Source organism: Eleutherodactylus coqui, chromosome 1 (genome assembly GCF_035609145.1).
Source record: "Eleutherodactylus coqui strain aEleCoq1 chromosome 1, aEleCoq1.hap1, whole genome shotgun sequence".
Taxonomy (NCBI): domain Eukaryota; kingdom Metazoa; phylum Chordata; class Amphibia; order Anura; family Eleutherodactylidae; genus Eleutherodactylus; species Eleutherodactylus coqui.
Genome location: NC_089837.1, coordinates 24,939,826 through 24,961,267, shown reverse-complemented (window position 1 = coordinate 24,961,267; position 21,442 = coordinate 24,939,826).

Sequence of the window (21,442 nt, the reverse complement as noted above, 5' to 3'; positions counted from 1 at the left end):
GCCACTATAGTCCTCCTCTCCATATGACACAGAACCTGAACATATCTTTGTAGGATTTTGAAGATATCTCATAACTGCAAAAACCCACTTTAATATTCTCCCTCCATTTATGTAAGTCAAGCTGCATTGAGTCATGGAGTTCTGTCTTTTCACCTGCTCCCTCCACTGTTCAGCCACCGTTCCCTGCCGCTGACATCAGCGTAAACAGTGGTGAAATTCCAACACTTGCAAAGTAGGGCCATTCTACCCCGCTTGAAGTGTACGAACACACTGAAGTTGTGGTATCTACACTTTGATTTCAATGGCTCATTGCACATGCACTGGAACAAAGGCTTAGTGCGCGCTAACAGATAGGGTTGCCACCCGGCCGGTAATCCCCCGGCCTGGCCGGTATTTTTTCTGAAAGGCTGGTGCCGGTATTTTTTTTTTTTTTAACCGACCCTATTACAGGCCAGTATTTTCAGAGTCTGCACTGCCCACTAGTGCCAAATAACTCTCCTCCGGCAGGAGGAAACACAGACCTGCAGAGCCGACAGCTTCCAGGGCTTCCGATGATGTCATGTCATGTGATACCCTGTGTGGTAGGAGTCAGGGATCGCACGACCACGGGGACTAAGTAAATGTAGGACTCTGCAGCGGTGGTAGGACTCTGCAGATGTGTGTATGTGTGTAATGTGCTATGTGTGTGTGTGTCAGGATAGATATAGTGGAGCTGCGTGTGTCTTGGAGCTGTGGGGTTCTGGATAGATAGTGTGGGAAACACATAAAGCCTATATAAGAGACATTCTCATTTCCATTGGCTCCACACAGAAAAAACAAAAGATTAAAGAGATAGAGGACATATTGTCACAAATCTCAAAACTCGAACAGATATCAAAACAAAACAAAGTAAGAGATGCCCAACCTAAATTGATAGGCCTTAGAGAACGCCTAAAAGATATTCTGAACAGCAAATTTGCAAAGTCTGTCCTATATTATAAGCATCAATTATTTGCACATGGCAATAAGGGTAGCCGGCTTATGTCTTCCTTAATAAAAAAAAGCTAGGGGAAAAACACACATTCATAAAATAATGGACTCGGACAGGAAGACTCACTATGAGACTTCAAAGATAGTAGAGATCATTCAAGCCTTTTACTCAAAGCTCTACAACTTGAACCAAGCCGAAGGGCAGGGGAAAGAAACAAAAGACAGAAATCTAAAAAATCTATTATTTTCCTTGGATCTTCCCTCTCTGAGCCAAACAGAAGCTGACTCTCTGACCTCGCAGATTACACTTGAGGAACTAACCTCAGTCGTAAATAGCTTTCCCCTACATAAAAGCCCAGGCCCAGATGGGCTGCCCTTAATTTACTATAAAAAATTTCAGGATATAATCCTACCACATCTGGCCATGTCACTAAACGCCATACTAGAAGGAGCGCAATTACCCAAACAAACACAGGAAGCGTATATTACCCTCATCCATAAAGAAGGAAAGGACCCCCTCTCATGCAGCAGTTATAGGCCAATATCCCTACTAAATCTAGACATCAAAATATGGGCTAAAATCCTTTCTAAGCGTATAAATAAATTCATGCCCAACTTGATTAATGAAGAACAGTCCGGGTTTGTCATGGGGAGGGAGGGTAAAGACAACTCAGCGAGACTCCTTCACATAATTAATTATGCCCAAAAAAAGAAAATCCCCTTAGTCTTCCTTGGTATAGATGCTGAAAAGGCGTTCGATAGGGTGGATTGGAACTTCATGCGAGCAGCCCTAGAAAAATTCAACTTCCCTTCCCCACTAATCGATGCAATTTTTACACTATACTCAAAACCCCATGCCAAAATCAAGGTGAATGACTCCTTCTCACCACCTTTTTCCATTACTAATGAAACTCGACAAGGTTGCCCATTGTCCCCAACACTCTTTATCTTCTCATTAGAAATATTACTCCAATTAGTACGCCAGAACAACGAAATACAGGGAATTCACCTTAACCAATGCTCTCTTAAATCTGTAGCCTTTGCGGATGACATACTGCTTATCTTAACCAACCCAGAACAAGCTCTCGCGAGCCTAAAAAACACCTTGGAAACCTTTGGCTATTTTTCCAATTTCAAAGTGAATATAGCAAAATCAACTATATTGAACGTAACACTACCTTTGGAAATAAGCAAAAAACTCTAAGAGACTTCCAACTTCCCTTGGTCAGAGACATGCATAGAATATCTGGGGGTCAGGATAACCAAAAATATTGGACATCTCTATGAAAGTAACTTTACTCCACTCCTCAAAGATATTACATTAGCACTGAAAACATATGACCTACCAGTGCTTTCTTGGTTCGGTCGCAGAAACCTCATACAAACATATTTAGTGCCCAAGATTCTATATAAAATGCAAATGATACCAATATTTCTCCCAGATTCTTTCTTTAAACAAATTAGGACAATGTTCTCAAGATTCATATGGAAACATAAGAGACCCCGCCTAGCTCATAACCTCCTGGTACAGAGAAGAGAGCTCGGAGGAATCAATCTGCCTGATATCTCCCATTATTACAAATCAATTCAACTAAACAATAGCTAGAAATAAAGGGGTTGTCTCGCGGCGAAAGCGTAAAAATTTTTTTTTCACTTACCCCCGCATTCTGCCCTGTTAAAAAGAAAGCATAGGTTAGTTTTTAAAATTAGCATTGCGCTTACCTGCATCAGCGTTCTGCAGCTTCTTCTATTCTTCTTTTAAAGATGGCGCCGCTGGTCTTCTCCCACGGTGCACCGCGGGTCTTCTCCCATGGTGCACCGTGGATTTTCTTCTCCTTCCTTGCGTTCCATTGCCAATTCCAGCCTCCTGATTGGCTGGAATCGGCACACGTGAAGGGGCGGAGCTACGATGACGACGCGGTGAGCAGCTCTCCGGCACGAGCGGCCCCTTTCACCAGGCAGAAGACCGGACTGCGCAAGCGCGTCTAAAAACACCAGAAGACATCACAATTAGACGGATCTATGGCGACGGGGACGCTAGCAACGGAGCAGGTAAATGAATAACTTCTGTATGGCTCATATTTAATGCACGATGTATATTACAAAGTGCAATAATATGGCCATACAGAAGTGATTAACCCCACTTGCTGCCGCGAGACAACCCCTTTAACCCCTTAACGACCAGCCCATAGTGTTTTTACGTCCTCCCGAAGTGGGCTCTATTCTCTGAGGACGTAAAAACATGCTTCCTGCAGAGAATAGTGCCCCTCGGGCTGTGGACGTGACAGCTCCATGCTGTCGGTGTCCGCAGGTAGCTGACAGCATGGAGCTGTCATCCCGGGCTGTTCGGAGCCCCCCCCCGGCATTGCGATCGGCGCTATGCAATGGATAGCGCCGATCGCAAAAAAAGTAAATAAAAGTACATAAAAGTTAAAGATTCAGCTGCTCTGATGGATCGGATCCATCGGAGCAGCTGAAATTACTCACCGAGGTCTGGCACGCTGCTCCCCGCTCTCCTGCCGCTCCGGGGCCCGAAGCCGGTCTTCTGCGCATGCGCGCCAGGCGGCATTACGTCAGCCGCATGCGCAGAAGGCCCGGCGGCGCGGGAGATTTAAAATCTCCTGGCTCCCGGCTCCTGTAGGTAGCCGGGAGGCAGGAGATGTCAGCGGGGACTGCGGTGAGCGGTCCCCGGTACCGCGGTCGCCGTTATCCAATGGTTAGCGGCGATCGCGAAAAAGTTAAAAAAAAGTTTAAAAAAAGTCAGTTTCACCTCCCCTCATGGATCGGATCCATGAGGGGAGGTGAAAATACTCACCCCCAGTCCTCAGCGGTGTCCCGATGTCCCGGGACCCGAATCCCCGTCTGCGCATGCGCGCCCGATGATTGACATCGGGCGCGTGAACAGACGGGCTCGAGCCCCGGGAAATTTAAAATCCCTCTGCTTCTGGCTGCCATGTGTAGCTAGGAGCAGAGAGATTATACCGGGGACATGATCACTGTCATCCAATGGATGACAGTGATCATGTAAAGTGAGAAAAAAGTGTAAAAAAGTAAAAAAAAAAAAAAGTAAAAAAAAGTTTTTAAAAGTTTAAAAAGCGTACGTTTCATCTCCCCTCATGGATCATATCCGTGAGGGAGGATGAAAGTACGTACCTAAGGCCCCCAGATTTATCCGCGGACCTTACCACAGCTTCTGCACACGCGCCCGTCGCCAAAATGGCGGGCGCATGCGCAAAAGCTGTGGATTGCCAGGATAATTTAAATTCTCCCTGCTCCTGGCTACAAAACGTAGCCAAGAGCATGGAGATTTAATGGGGGTCCGCGGTGAGCGGTTCCTGGTCACGTGTTCGCCATTATCCAATAATGGCGATCACGTAAAAGTAAAAAAAAAAATTTGAAGTTTCATCTCCCCTCACTGATGCGATCGGTGAGAGGAGATGAATCTTTTTACCGGAGGCCTGCGTATTTGAATGCCGACACGATCTTCCTCCGTGGACCTTCCAGGATTCTGCACATGCGATTGCCGGCAAAAAGCCGGACACATGCGCAGGAGTCAGGGAGCCCAGGAAATTTAAAATCTCCTTGCTCCCAGCGACCAACGGTCACAGAGAGCCTGGAGCAGTGACGGGTGGCCTCGTTGAGCGGTCCCCGGTCACGTGATAAAAAGGTAGCGATCTACCTTAGGCCGGTCTCACATGACCGGATAGGAATGACGGATTCCGCATGCGTCTGATCCGCGGTAATACGCAGATCAATCGCATTGGATTACACAATTCCGCTCACATTAGCGGGTCAGAATTGCGTAATCCACTCGCAGAAAAGAGAACGCAGCAGGTTCTATTTTACTGCGGATATCCGCAACATAGAGGCCATTGTGCTCCGTGGTCGCGGATATACCCGCAGTCCATACGCAACTACATTGTATACGGGCTGCGGGTACCCGCGTCATCGCTAAGCGATGGTGCGGGAAATACAAACAAAGGTGTACTGTGCATGACCGCCTGTGTGAGTAGGCAGTTATGCGCAGTACATTACGCAGCCGTACGCAGGGTCACAGCCGGGCTCACAGATGGGATCCGCTGTGGGCCTCCGCAAGCGGATTCCGCCTGCACCCGCGTGAGCCCGGCGTTATTCAGACCGCTACCTGTGATACGTATTTTACAAGAAGCCCCGGGAACGCTCGCTTTCCTGCAGTTCCAGGAGCACCTTGTTGAGCGCCTTCTGTGTGAGACCGCCGCACCTCATCAAGCTTACGGAGACTCACGGAACGCCACTTTTTACACCCCATACCCGCCACTGAGGTCATGAAATACCCCCAAAAAGCATGAGAGGAGGGGGGGGGGATACCCGGTTTTATTGCCCCATGGGCCCATTCCAACCAGCCTCCGTAATTACCCCTGTCTTCGGAAATACTACACAGTTCACATTTTTACTTTTATCTAAGATTTGCGAACGCCAAAAAGGGCGCGGAGGGGGAGGGGGGGAATTTTTAGGGAGTCAATCTTTATTCTGTACAAATAAGCAATGGGGCCTGGAATTTATTCAGTTGTGCCCTAAAATCCAACAGGTGTTCCGTCCTTTATAGGCCTTGCCATGCGTCCTGTAAGTAGATTAGGGCCACAATGGGTATGTTTCTGAACTCGGGACAAACGGGGGTATCCATTTTGGGGTGAACGTCTTCATTCCTATGTGCACTGTACAAAAAAAATGTTTTTAAATTGAGAAAAGTGCCAAAAAAATTGAAAATCGTAACTTTTTCCTTCTGCTTTGCTTAGATTCATTCAAATACTGTGGGGTCAAAATACACAGTACACCCCTAGATGAATTCGTTAAGGGGTCTAGTTTTCAAAATGGGGTCATTTGAGGGGGTTCTTTATAGTTTTGGCCGCTCAATGGCTCTATAAGTGGGCAATGGGGCCTGAAATTTATTCAGTGGTACCCTGAAATCCAACGGGTATTCCTTTCATTGTAGGCCTAGCCATGGGTCCTGTAAGTCTATTAGGGCCACAATGGGTATGTTTCTGAACACGGGACAAACAGGGGTATCCATTTTGGGGTGAAAGCCTTCATTTATATGTGTGCTGTACAAAAAAAACTGTTTTTAAATTGACACAATAGCCCAAAAAATGAAAATCCTATTTTTTTCCTTTTGCTTTGCTTAAATTTATTCAAAAACTGTGGGGTCAAAATATGCAGTACATCCCTAGATAAATTCGTTAAGGGGTCTAGTTTTCAAAATGGGGTCATTAGTGGGGGTTCTATATGGTTTTGGGCGCTCAAGAACTCTACAAGTGGGCAATGGGGCCTAAAAGGACTTCAAGCAAAATCTATGTTCTGAAAGCCACCGATTACTCCTTTTATTTTGGGCCCCGTTGTGCATGCGGACATAAGATTAGGGCCACAATGGGTATATTTCTGAAAACAGCACAAACAGGGGTATCCATTTTGGGGTGTAAGTCTTCCTTCATATGTGTGCTGTACAAAAAAAGCTGTTTTTAAAATGACAGAATTGCCAAAAAAACAAAAATCCAAATTTTTTCCTTTTGCTTTGCTTGAATTTATTCAAAAACTGTGGGGTCAAAATGCGCAGTACACCCCTAGATAAATTCGTTAAGGAGTCTAGTTTTCAAAATGGGGTCATTTGTGGGGGTTCTCTATGGTTTTGGGCGCTCAAGAACTCTACAAGTGGGCAATGGGGCCTAAAAGGACTTCAAGCAAAATTTGTGTTCCGAAAGCCACCGGTCGCTCCTTTCATTTTGGGCTCCGTTGTGTATCCAGACATAAGATTAGGGCCACAATGGGTATGTCTCTGAACACGGGACAAACAGGGGTATCCATTTTTGGGTGCAAGTCTTCCTTCATATGTGTGCTGTACAAAAAAAGCTGTTTTTAAAATGACAGAATTGCCGAAAAAACGAAAATCACAATTTTTTCCTTTTGCTTGGTTTGAATTCATTCAAAAACTGTGGGGTCAAAATATGCAGTACACCCCTAGATAAATTCCTTAAGGGGTCTAGTTTTCAAAATGGGGTCATTTGTGGGGGTTTTCTATGGTTTTGGGCGCTCAAGAACTCTACATGTGTGCTATGGGGCCTAAAAGGACTTCAAGCAAAATTTCTGTTTTGAAAGACACTGACTACTCCTTTCATTTTGGGCCCCGTTGTGGACTCAGATATAACAATAGGGCCACAATGGGTATATTTCTGAACATGGGAGAAATAGGGGTATCCATTTTGGGGTGTAAATCCTGATTTTCATGTAAACTATAGGAAAAAAATATGTCTTTAAAATGACAGATTTGCAAAAATATGAAATTTTACTTTTTCTCCTCTAAATTGAATTAATTCCTGAAAAAAAACTGTGGGGTCAAAATACTCATGACACCCCTCAGTCAATACATTAAGGGGTGTAGTTTTTAAAATGAGGTCATTTGGGGGGGTATCTATTATTCTGACACTCATGAGCCTTTCCAATCTCGGCTTGGTATAGGAAAACAAAGTGTTCCTCAAAATGCTAAAAAGTAATGTTAAATTTGTACGTCTCCTAAATAGTTAAAAAAAAACGAAAGTTTTTCCAATGTGCGCCCAAAATAAAGTAAACGGGTGGAAATATAAATCTTAGCAAAAATTTCTATATTATGTTTGCACATATTTAAGATATTGCAGTTGGAAATGTGAAAAAATGACGATTTTTTCAAAATGTTCCCAATTTTGGCGCTTTTAATAAATAAACACAATTTCTATCGGTCTATTTTTTCCGCCTAAATGAAGCACAGCATGTGGCGATAAAACAATGTCAGAATCGCTTGGATATGCAAAACCTTTCTGGTGTTTTTCCATGTTAAAGTGACACATGTCAGATTTGCAAAATTTGGCCTGGTCATTAAGGCGCAAACAGGCTTGGTCACTAAGGGGTTAACTTTCCCATCGAAAAACAAAATAGTGAGGAGCCTGGCACAAGGTGCGTACGGAAATCATTTCCTGAAGGATATGTGGCTACCTCCGCAAAAATTCCTCAGAAAAGCCACCTTTGAGCCCTTCTTGAAAGGAGTGTGCATGACCTGGAATGCCCTCCGGGCTGAGCTAGCCCCCCATCCATTCCCCGCTGCCCCACTAAATCTAATCCCGGATTTCTTAGGGCTAAAACTCGATACGCACTCAGAAAATATGTGGACCTACTTTGAAAATCTATCTATTGCAGACCTCTGGCAGGCGCGCATGTCTAAAAACAAACAATATGTGGAGAGTCTTATCTCACAAACCGTAATTCCGCCCCTCAACCCCCTCTCCTACTTACACCTAGACAAAACCATAGAAAAATTCAATCAAACATACCCATCCTCTCGCCCATATTTAGAGCTTGAGCGTGTCATGCTAGCAGGCAACAATTCCAGTAGAAAACTATCTTTGATTACAAAGAAGTTTATTGCGTCCCAAACAAGAGTAAAATCAGCATTTATCCTCTCATGGGAAAAGCAACTGAACATTAATCTATCCAAATTTAATTAGAGGAGTGTTCTGAGCAGTTCACATGGACACTCAAAATGTGTAAGGCTACAGGAAAATCACTACAAATTGTTGACAAGATGGTATAGGTCTCCAGAGTGGCTTTTCGCCTACAAATTAGCTGACTCAAACCTCTGTTGACGCTGTGGTAACGAGGTGGGCTCCCTATTACACATTTGGTGGTCCTGCTAAGTAATAAGACCCTTCTGGGATCAGATAGAACTAAAGATACAAGAAGTTTCAGATGGCAACTTTAGGCTATCACCTGAACAGGTAATTTTAGCCATGCCTTCTTCTAATTATAAACCCTCCAAGGCCAACCTAATTACTCACCTCATAATGGCAGCCAAAGCACTGATCCCCACAAAATGGTTACAACCCGACCCTCCGACAGCAAGCCAGTGGCCAGCTAAGGTAAACGAGCTCTGTAGATTTGAAGAACTAACAAGCTGGGCCTCCAGGTCACATCACAAATTTTCAACAATATGGAAACCGTGGCGGACTAAAAACATGCCCCCGCGTTTAGGGTGCAATATGACTTCCAGGTCGATCCCAAGATCTTCATAAAAGAATCAAAACTTGGAAACTTTGTAGATAAAACGGACGCTTATTTATACGTGTCGCTCCTTCCTGCCTTCAAGGAAGAGAATGAGCCTAACCCCCCTACCCTCCCTCCCCACCCATCTTTATTCCCTAACTTCCTACCCCCCCCCCCCAAATCCCTTTCCTTCCCCTGTCCCCTACTATAACAATACAAAACCTTAGTATTAGGCTGTTTAACACAATAGTTAAAATAACTTAAAAATAAACAACATTGTTAAGTGTCTTTTTTTGGAAATGTATATGCTCTGTAACCAAGATATATGCCTTCCTGAATGCGTATTCCATGTACGTTATATTTCCTTATATTCTCAATAAAGAAAGTATTATCAAAGAAAGAAAGTTCTGGAAAGCCACCTGAAGCATCCACCGACGATCAGAATGCTAGCACAGTTGTACTTACAGTTGGGGGTACCCCTTGCTCATCTCACAAGTGTAATGTCCTCACCGGAAGTTCCCAAAATGATCAGGCAGTGAATTCCGAAGTTAGCACTTTCTTCAACACCTAATTTATTGCAGATAGGTACCTCTGGTGCTTGCAGATCTTAGCACAGTCCAGCACTCTGTATCAGCAATTTCCAGACTTTATATGCCCTATCAGGCTTCTCTAGCTTTCCGAGTGTGATGATGTGGTCACTTGTTTCTCCTGGGAAGCTTCTAACTCCAGCAGCCCGAGCTCGGCACAGCACTCCAGAACACCACTCCAATACTTCTAAGTCCAGCACAAAAATAGACATAAAACAAAATGTTCCCCGAGCATGCTCAGTTCAGTCTCTCTAGGAATGCTGGGAATTGTAGTTTACAGCACATCAGGGAACTATGCATATAGTTCAGGTTTTCTTGTATCTGTAGCCACCACTCAGGTGAGTCCCTTACAAAACTATCACTCACTTGTTGTTAGCGATCATTTAAGCTCACTTTTCTCTCAGCTTAAATTAACTCATTATCACTCGCTGGCTTGTCATGCTGTCTGAAAGCTCCCTGCACAACGCTTCCCGTAGGGAGCACTGAGCAGGGAGCGAGAAGTAGACTAGAAGCTCATGAGCGACCATCAAGTCTTTCAGTTTGAAAGCATTGCATGAGCGCTAACGACCTAAGGGCTCCCACCCACTAGCGTTTTTTTCTCCGCTGGGCTGCAAGAGTAAGTGAAAACTCTCGCGGAGCAGTGCGAGAAAATCGCTGCAATATCGCTGCAACAGTCTTTTCAATGGGGCCAGCGGCAGCAGCGCTAGCCCCATGGAAAAGATATGGAGAATGCCGCGGACTTCTGCCACAGCTTTGACAGCTGTCACAGCTGTGGCAGAAGTCAGCGGCATGCTATCCCATTGCTTTCAATAGGATCGGCACTGCTGCCGATCCCATTGAAAGCAGTGGTTTCTGACAAGCCCTGCAGAATGATTAATCGGAGAAGGGCTTATCAATGTATTTCTGCAGATGAGGTTTCCAGAACTAAACAAAGTATTCTATATATGGTCTCACCAGAGCTCTATACAGCAGGTTCACAATCTCCCTCTCTACTGCTTATACCTCTCTAAGCTGCTGAGCATCCTACTTGCTTTCTTCATGGCCTGACCACATTCTGGACTCATTTTGAGGCAGTCGGAAATCATAATCCCTAAATCCTTTTCTTCTGAAGTCATAGATACCACAGAACAGCGAATATGATTTAATGCAAAGATTCCTTCTCCCCAAGTGCCTTATTTTACATTTGGAAACATTGAGCTGCAGTTTTCATTGTTTTGACCATTTATCCAATACGCTAAGTCGTTCTCCACATTCAAGACACCATCAGGAGAATCAACCATATTGTACACGTTTGTGTCATCAGCAAACAGACAGACCGTACCTAAAAACCTTCTTATACGTCACTTATATAATGCACTCCTTTACCAACAACACTCTGATATCTATCCAATTGCAAATCCAGCAGACTGTCAATGGATTAAGTCCAGAACTCAATAACTTATATGAGCTTTTTTTTATGAAACTGTATCACAGGTTTTACAGGAACCCTGAGCGGTGACTTCCACGGCCCCACCTTCGTGATTTACTTAAATAAATCAGTGAGATTAGTTTGACATGATCTTACCTCAGTAAGAAAATACTGTTTAGGTTCCAACAGGTTTCTGGTTTTTAGGTTGTCATCTTTTTTTTTAGGAAAGTTTCCATTAGCTTAACTATTACAGGATCAAATCAACTGGCCTGTAGTTCCCAGTTGCTCCTCTACTACCCTTCTTATTAATGGGTAAAACATTAGCTATTCTCAAGCCATCAGGAACATCATCTGTTACAAGGGACTGGTAAACAAATCAGCTAGAAGTGCAGCAGTCACAGATTAGAGTCCTTTTAGAACGCTGGGGTGCAGGCCATCTGGACCCATCGCCTTATTCAACTGCAATTTCAGCTACAAGATCAGCCTCGAAAACACTGGATCTGAAAGCATACAACTAGAAGTACTCCCAGGCCCAAGTATCATCATTCTGAAACGACCATTTGAATAGATACTTTTGTTCAGTATTTTTAAAAGTTGATCAACGAACTTCTCTCCAATAATGCAGTTATTAACCACTTCCTGCTCCAGGACATACATTTGCATCCTGGAGTGCTGTGGTATGTATGAAAAGAGATCATGGGGCACCCTTTCTTCATACAGCGCAGGCATAAGCTGTTTATTACAGCTGACACCTGCGGGCAATAGCTTTAATCGGTCACGCAGCTGATCGCAGCCATTTACCCTTTAAATGCTGCTGTCAATTGTGAGATAGCAGGGAGCCGTACAGGTGTCATGGCAGCCAGGGGCCTTCTGAAAGGCCCCAGGGCTGCCTTCGGAGACTGCCTATCAAGCTATCTACATGGGGTGGTTTGATAGGCTGCCTGTCAAATCTCAGTATGGCGTAATGCTATCGTAAACTACAGGACATCCTGCAAAAATGATCCTTTGCGCAACTATGTTGACGAAAAAATAAAAAAGTTATTACGAGCAGAAGATGGCGACAGAAAAAAATGTAAGAAAATTAAATGTCTTTGAAAAAAAAGAGTAGTACAGTAAAAAAAAACTATACAAGTTTTGTATCATAGTAATCATACTGACCATAGAATAAAGTTATCATGTCATTTTTGTTGCAGTTTGTGTGCCGTAGAAAGAAGACACACTGAAAGATGGTGGAATGTCTTTATTTTTTCATTTTACTCCACTTTTTTTTTAACGTTTTCAATACATTATATGGTACATTAAATAGCACCATTGATAAATACAGCTCGTCCTGCAAAAACACAAGCGCTCATACAGCGACGTTGATTGATAAATAACGGAGTTACAATTTTTTTTAAAAGGGCGGAGAAAAAAACAAAAATGGAAAAAAAAGGGGGCCACGTCATTAAGGGGTTAATGGTCAGTGATGGCCTTATCTCCAGTAATATAGTTATTATCTTATTATTGCTTTTACTTCCATAAATATGAAATTCCACAAATTTCCTTTTTTCTGTTACTAATGTACCTAAAAACGTTTTATCCATTTCCTTAATGGATTTGGCCATTTCTTACTTCCTCTTGTGCTTTAGCAGCATTAATAATTTGTTTTGCCTTTTTCTGTATAATTTTATACAATTCTCTGTCAGCTACAGGTCTTGTTTCTTTTAACCTCTTAGGGCTCATGCCCACGTGCGGGTTAAATTCTGCCTTTGAAATATCGCAGAAGAATCAGACCCGGCACCTTCCAGAGACCCTATACTGACCCATCTGGATCCGCTGCGAGGGTCTCGCCTTGCGAGCTGGTGTGCATGTGCAGTGCAGAGCACGCTGCGCCGCTGCTGGGCTGTGACGAATGATAGCAATCTGTGTACAGCACTGTGGAATATGTTAGTGCTATGTAATGGGAAATAAAGAATTATAACGAAAACTGGTCTATTATGTAACTTAGCATTATTTCACCACCAGACCCATGGAATGAAGGCTTCTGTGCAGAACATCAGACAGGGGCCTTGAACTTCATATCACTAAGTTATTTAACTCGGTCACAGTTCAGTGGAACACTAATGTTAGGTACTGCTGTGGGCATAGAGTGATAGAATGGAGAATAAACACTTGGCATTCTATGAAAGCTACATCCAGCAATGAGAGTAAAATTAATGCATATTTTAGAAATATCAGACTGCTGGTGAAGAAGTTACTGGTGTTCAGTTATTTAAGAGTTTTTTTGTTTTTTTTTAAATGGGAGATAGAGGAGGTCTCCTGAAGCCCCCTCGGTGGTCGAGAGCCATTTGTACTCCCTATGACTCCTCATATTCTTGACTTTGAAGTTCTGACCATTGCTACTGTCCAAAGAAAAGTTACAATGTGGTCAACAGGAGTCACGGATCTTCCTTTCCACCAGTCGGTGACATTGACTCCTATAATAAATGAATGTATCACCAGCCCAGCTATATAAGCAATCAGTGCCGGGTCCAGGAGACCCAGATACTGAACATCAGTGTCACCCTGTGTAGTATCAACCATCTCTCTGTGTGTGAGGGTACTGAAAATACAGTAAGGCTTATTAAAGATTTAGAGATAAACTTTTTTCATTTAGAGAGCTGATGAGCTGATGCAGGTCTACAGTGCACATGTGTAATACATCTTATGACATAGCAAGTTCAAATTAAAGCAAATATAACAGGAAAAGAGTAATTAAAATGATATATTCACCTTTTATGTGTTGCCACAATGTGTATTGTGTCTCAAAAACACCACTGAATTGTCTGTGGGTTCAAATGAAATAAGCTCTCCTGAGCAGGGAACAACAGGAAAGAAGTGGAGACACAGATGATATTCGTGCTTCTGAGTTCTCTCTCGAGTGTGAGTCCCCTGATCACTCATTTAAATATCAGAATATTTTGAAAGGCCAACCCTATGTATTGGCCAAAAACCGCCAACCAATCATAAAGCGTCTTTGAGCACATCAATTTATTTGGTTACACCTATATATTTACAGCCTTCAGCACAATATTAGAGGAAATAACATAACTTCCTCCTCATCAACCACTAGTGTGCCTGGTTGCTAAACTATGGGTTCCGTTGTTGGGTTCCGGTGTTCTGCACATTCTGTGTGATCTACTGATATCAACTGTTTCATAAAGTTGTGTTATTTTTGAGAGAGAAGGGTTACAATTTACCTAATCATATACTTCTATATAGCATTCTGACAATTGTGGTACAACAAGCATTTATAAGTTTATTAACTTCCTTAAAAAGGAAGAATCTTACTATGCTAAAGCCAAGCTTCTGACAGAAAACTCTTTCCAAACCGCCTCTGTCAGACACGTTAACCATTCAGTTTTAGCTAAAAGTTAAACAGAAGTAAAATGAGGAAGTGTCTATGCAGGATATATATGTATACAAATAGGTAGATATCAATATAAAATATCCTGTTGATTCTATGTATCTGTATATATAAAGACGAAAGCCCTCACTGACTCACTAACTGACTGACTCACTGACTCCCCAAAAGTTCTCCAACTTCCCGTTGTCGTAGAAACATGAATTTTGGCACAAGCATAGATTATCTCCAAAATAGGAAAAGTAATTGGGTCCCAACTCGATTATTCAATTCTAGCGCAAAAGAATTAGCGTCCAAACTTTACATACGGAATCTAATTTTCTCACTTTCCGGTGTCATAGAAATGTGAAATTTGGCAAGAGCATTGATTATGTCATAAATAGGAAAAGCTAATGGGTCCCAACTCGATTATTCAATTCTAGCGCAAAAGAATTGGCGTCGAAATTTTACGTGCGGAATGTAATATTTTCACTTTCCGGTGTCATAGAAATGGGAAATTAGGCACGAGCATTGATTATGTCATAAATAGTAAAAGCTAATGGGTCCCAACTCCATTATTAAATTCTATGCGCAAAAGAATTAGCGTCCAAATTTTACGTACGGAATCTAATTTTCTCACTTTCCGGTGTCATAGAAACGTGAAATTTGGCACGAGCATTGATTATGCCATAAATAGGAAAAACTAATGGGTCCCAACTCGATTATTCAATTCTATGCGCAAAAGAATTGGCGTCCAAATTTTACGTACATAATCTAAATCTCTCACTTCCCAATGTGATAGAAACATGAAATTTGTCACGAGCATTGATTGTGTCATAAATATGAAAAGTTAATGGGTCCCAACTCGATTATTCAATTCCATGCGCAAAAGAATTAGCGTCCAAATTTTACGTACGGAATCTAATTTTCTCACTTTCCAATGTCATAGAAACGTGAAATTTGGCACGGGCATTGATTGTCATAAATAGGAAAATCTAATGGGTCCCAACTCGATTATTCAATTCTAGCGCAAAAGAATTGGCGTCGAAATTTTACGTGCGGAATCTAATTTTCTCACTTTCCGGTGTCATAGAAACGTGAAATTTGGCACCGGCATTGATTATGTCATAAATAGGAAAAGTTCATAGGTCCCAACTTGATTATTCAATTCTAGCGCAAAAGAATTGGCGTCGAAATTTTACGTGCGGAATGTAATTTTCTCACTTTCAGGTGTCATGGAAACGGGAAATTTGGCACGAGCATTGATTATGTCATAAATAGGAAAAGCTAATGGGTCCCAACTCCATTATTGAATTCTATGCGCAAAAGAATTAGCGTTGAAATTTAACGTACATAATCTAAATCTCTCACTTCCCAATGTCATAGAAACTTAAAATTTGGCACGGGCATTGAAAATGTCATAAATAGGAAAAGTTAATGGGTCCCAACTCGATTATTCAATTCTATGCGCAAAAGAATTAGCGTCCAAATTTTACGTACGGAATCTAATTTTCTCACTTTCCGGTGTCATAGAAACGTGAAATTTGGCAGGAGCATTGATTATGTCATAAATAGGAAAAGCTAATGGGTCCCAAATCGATTATTCAATTCTAAGCGCAAAAGAATTAGCGTCCAAACTTTACGTACAGAATCTAATTTTCTCATTTTCCGGTGTCATAGAAATGTGAAATTTGGGAAGAGCATTGATTATGTCATAAATAGGAAAATCTAATGGGTCCCAACTCGATTATTCAATTCTAGCGCAAAAGAATTGGCGTCGAAATTTTACGTGCGGAATGTAATTTTTTCACTTTCCGGTGTCATAGAAACGGGAAATTTGGCACGAGCATTGATTATGTCATAAATAGGAAAAGCTAATGGGTCCCAACTCGATTATTCAATTCTATGCGCAAAAGAATTAGTGTCCAAATTTTACGTGCGGAATGTAATTTCTTCACTTTCCGGTGTCATAGAAACAGGAAATTTGGCACGAGCATTGATTATGTCATAAATAGAAAAAGCTAATGGGTCCCAACTCCATTATTCAATTCTATGCGCAAAAGAATTAGCGTCCAAATTTTACGTACATAATCTAAATCTCTCACTTCCCAATGTGATAGAAACATGAAATTTGTCACGAGCATTGATTGTGTCATAAATATGAAAAGTTAATGGGTCCCAACTCGATTATTCAATTCTATGCGCAAAAGAATTAGCGTCCAATTTTTACGTACGGAATCTAATTTTCTCACTTTCCGGTGTCATAGAAATGTGAAATTTGGGACGAGCATTGATTATGTCATAAATAGGAAAATCTAATGGGTCCCAACTCGATTATTCAATTCTAGCGCAAAAGAATTGGCGTCGAAATTTTACGTGCGGAATGTAATTTTTTCACTTTCCGGTGTCATAGAAACTGGAAATTTGGCACGAGCATTGATTATGTCATAAATAGGAAAAGCTAATGGGTCCCAACTCGATTATTCAATTCTATGCGCAAAAGAATTAGCATTTCAAATTTTACGTGCGGAATGTAATTTCTTCACTTTCCGGTGTCATAGAAACAGGAAATTTGGCACGAGCATTGATTATGCCATAAATAGTAAAAGCTAATGGGTCCCAACTCCATTATTAAATTCTATGCGCAAAAAAATTAGCGTCCAAATTTTACTTACGGAATCTAATTTTCTCACTTTCCAGTGTCATAGAAACGTGAAATTTGGCACGAGCATTGATTATGTCATAAATAGTAAAAGCTAATTGGTCCCAACTCGATTATTCAATTCTATGTGCAAAAGAATTAGCGTCCAAATTTTACGTACGGAATCTAATTTTTTTTCACTTTCCGGTGTCATAGAAACGTGAAATTTGGCACGAGCATTGATTATGTCATAAATAGGAAAAGTTCATAGGTCCCAACTCGATTATTCAATTCTAGCGCAAAAGAATTGGCATCGAAATTTTACGTGCGGAATGTAACTTTTTCACTTTCAGGTGTCATAGAAACGGGAAATTTGGCACGAGCATTGATTATGTCATAAATAGGAAAAGCTAATGGGTCCCAACTCCATTATTCAATTCTATGCGCAAAAGAATTAGCGTCCAAATTTTACGTACATAATCTAAATCTCTCACTTCCCAATGTCATAGAAACATGAAATTTGGCACAAGCATTGATTGTGTCATAGATATGAAAAGTTAATGGGTCCCAACTCGCTTATTCAATTCTAAGCGCAAAAGAATTAGTGTCCAAATTTTATGTACGTAATCTAATTCTCTCACTTCTTGATGTCATTTTATATAAAGGAAACGTTGCATGGTTGCCTCCACGTGGTGTTTCCTGGGTAATGCAGAGAACTATGCAAAATGGTGAACATATCTTTTTCCTCAGTATCTCTAAAGTAACCACGACTTCATTTTCCGTGATTTTCCGTGTGAACACCAGATAAACACCAGTACCAAATTAACTCTGGCGAAGCCGGGTATATCAGCTAGTTTGATATAAATATCAAGCTACAGATGATTATATAATTGTACTAGTAATTATTAGGAAATTATAGTACCAGTGTTTCTGTGCTACATGATCAATCCTGTTTTTTAGACATCACACACACAGCTTTGCTACATCTATCGTGATTCCCAGACATCACATGCACAGCTGTACTACATCCATGTTGATTTCCAGATATCACACACAACTCTGCTTCATCTATCCTGATCTTTAGACATCACACACAGCTATCTATCTATCTATCTATCTATCTATCTATCTATCTATCTATCTATCTATCTATCTATCTATCTATCTATTGGTACTGTTGTATCTTGACCCACCGGAAGCTAGGGGTTTGACAGGCTTCCATAGAAAATACCCCTCTCACACCCCTAGCTCCCGATTGGCGGAAGAGTACAAGGTCCTGGAAGGTGCAGAAGCTGTGTCTCAGTTCTGTGAGGCAGCCTCCCTCTGTGTTCCCCAGCGCAGTGCTGGCCCCTTTTACCCGGTTGTGTCTGACATAACCCCGGCGCTGTTTCCTGCCAGCTTCAGGGAGGCACGTTCCGTCTTTGTTAGTCACCGTCACCGGTCACCATTACTCGGCGCTATTTTACTGACTGGAATTTCCCGCACCGAAGTGGGATCCCCTGTGCTGCAGTACTGTCCACCGCTGCCACTGTTTCTCCCCTCACCGCTATCAGCTTCCTACTGCCGGCCTCTGAACGGGGGTTGTGGGTCTGGTGGCTGCGTTTCAAAGTTACATGGTGGGGCCAGGGGTGGGGGCCCGACTTCTGGGGCGCTGACGGGAAAGCCTCTTCATGCCGCTGCGGCCTCCTTGCTGCCTACAACGCTGTGGCCTTCTACACCGAGGAGGGTGGTGGCTTCCTGGGGCCAAGAGATCTGTAGTGGGCTGCCAGGACTTGCAGCCCTGCCACCTCTGCAGCCAATCACATACAGGGGGTGTCACCCCCTGTCAATCTTGACTCCACTAGGACTTGTTGGTGGAGTCAAGATACACCAGTACCCTATCTATCTATCTATCTATCTATCTATCTATCTATCTATCTATCTATCTATCTATCTATCTATCTGTAAAATGAATGCGTATTTCAGAAACATTAGGCTATTTGAAGCATAGGCTTAACGTCAGTGGTCGCTGGGGTCGCTGGCAACCTGGCCCCCTCACTCAGGGGGCCCCAAGGCTGCCCTCCGCCATACACATATGCACGTTCAGTGCATTAACGGCTGGCCACTCGGTCTGCAGCACCACAGCAATCATGTGGCAGGGCTGAACGGCCAGCCTGAGAGGAAGCAGATAAGAGCAGGAGGGAGGAGGAGGAGGCAGTCACATGGGCCGGCAGGGCACAATGATGATGTCATCATGTGCTGCCCCTGTTACTGCTGAACAGAAGATGCTGCATCTGCCTGTCCTGCTGCTATCACATGGAGAAGTGGTCCGGGCCCCGAGGTATGTTTATATATATATATATATATATATGTGTTTGTGTGTATATATATATATATATATATATATATATATATATATATATATAAAATAAATCTTGCTATTTGTATAGCGCCAACTTATTGGGGTGTGGGGTTCTGGATGGATGGATTGAGTGAGCTAGTGGAGTTGTGTGTGTGATTTGTGTGGGAGTCAGAATGGATGTAGCAGTGCTGTGTATGACGTGTTGGGGTCAGGATGGACGTAGTACAGCTGTGTGAGATTTGTGGGGGTCAGGTTGGATGTAGCAGAGCTGTATATGTGATGTGCAGGGGTCAGGATGGATGCAGTGGAGCTGCGTGTGTGTGTTGGAGCTGTGGGGTTCTGAATGGATGGATTGAGTGAGTGAGTGGAGTTGTGTGTGTGATGTGTGTGGGGGTCAGGATGGATGTAGCGGAGCTGTGTGTGTGATGTGTGGGGGTCAGGATGGACATAGCGGAGCTGTGTGTGTGTGATGTGTGGGGGTCAGGATGAATGTAGTGAAGCTGTGTGTGTGATGTGTGGGGGTCAGGATGAATGTAGAGGAGCTGTGTGTGTGATGTGTGGGGGTCAGGATGAATGTAGACGAGCTGTGTGTATGATGTCTGGGGATTAGGATGGATGTAGCGGTGCTGTGTGTATGATGTCTGGGGAACAGGATGGATGTAGCGGAGCTGTGTGTGTGAGGTTTATGGGGATCAGAATGCATGTAGCGGAGCTGTGTGTGTTATGTGTGGGGATCAGGATGGATGTAGCAGAGCTGTGTTTGTGATGTCTTGGGCCAGGATGGATGTAGTGGAGCTGTGTTTGTGATGTGTGGGGGCCAGGATGTATGTCCAGCCGGTACTGCAGTGACAGTGTCGGGACCTGAGTGTGATGTGTGTGGGGGTCAAAAAGGATGTAGCGGAGCTGTGTGTGTGTGATGTGTGTGGGGTCAGAATGGATGTAGCCGAGCTGTGTGTGATGTGTGGCGGTCAGGATGGATGTAGCGGAGCTGTGTGTGTGATGTTTGGGGATCAGGATGGGTGTAGCGGAGCTGAGTGTGTGATGTGTGGGGATCAGGAAGGATGTAGTGTAGCTGTGTGTGTTATGTGTGGGGATCAGGATGGATGTAGTGGAGCTATCTGTGTGATGCCTGGGGATCAGGATGAATGTAGTGTGGCTGTGTATGTAATGTGTGGGGGCCAGGATGGATGTCCGGCCGGTGCTGCAGTGACAGTGTCGGAACCCGAGAAGTTGTGTGTGTGATGTGTGTGGGGATCAGAATAGATGTAGCTAAGCTGTGTGTGTGATGAGTGTTGGGGTCAGAATGGATGTAGTGGGGGGCGTGGCCTGACCGCGGAGTAAGATGGCCGCATTGAGCTTGTGCTCCATCTCCACGGCACACTTACAGGCACCTAACAGCCGCAATCAGTACCGAAAATGGGAAAACCGAGCAAGGAAAAGACCGGAGATCACTCAGGGACCCTCCGCTTAGCCCGGGGCCAGTCTGATATGCAGCGGTTCCTGAAGGAGAGGAGCACCCGCTCTCCCCACGCTGCAGGCAAGATGGCGCCGGCGGCTGCAGCGGCGCTGTGCTCGGCGCGGGAGGGAGAGAGCTCCTCTGAGGGAGAAGAGGACGAGCCACCTTCAAAGGGCTTTATGAGAGAACTTTTGGCAACAACCATGGGCCCACTGCTGGCGGAGTTAACAGCCATAAAAGAGGAAGTAAGGAGTATGGGGAGGAGGGTGGAGGATCTGGAGGGTTCCACTGCTAGCATTGCTAATCACACAGGAGACCTGGCAGCAGCAGTTAAAGAGCAACACATACACCTGAACAGGGCGCTCCTTATGCAGGAGGACTTGGAAAACAGGAGCCGTCGCAATAATGTGCGTATAAAGGGCCTGCCGGAGTCCTGGGCTAATGAGACACTACACAAAGTCACCATGGAGATATTTGCAGGACTGCTGGGTGGGGACAGGGCAGCAGGGATCTCAATTGAAAGGGTGCATAGAGCTCTGAGGCCCCTACCAGCCCCGGCAGACCCCCCAAGGGACATATTGTGCAAACTCCTATCCTTTCCTGATGCAGTAGCAGTCTTAAAGGCGGCGCGCAGCA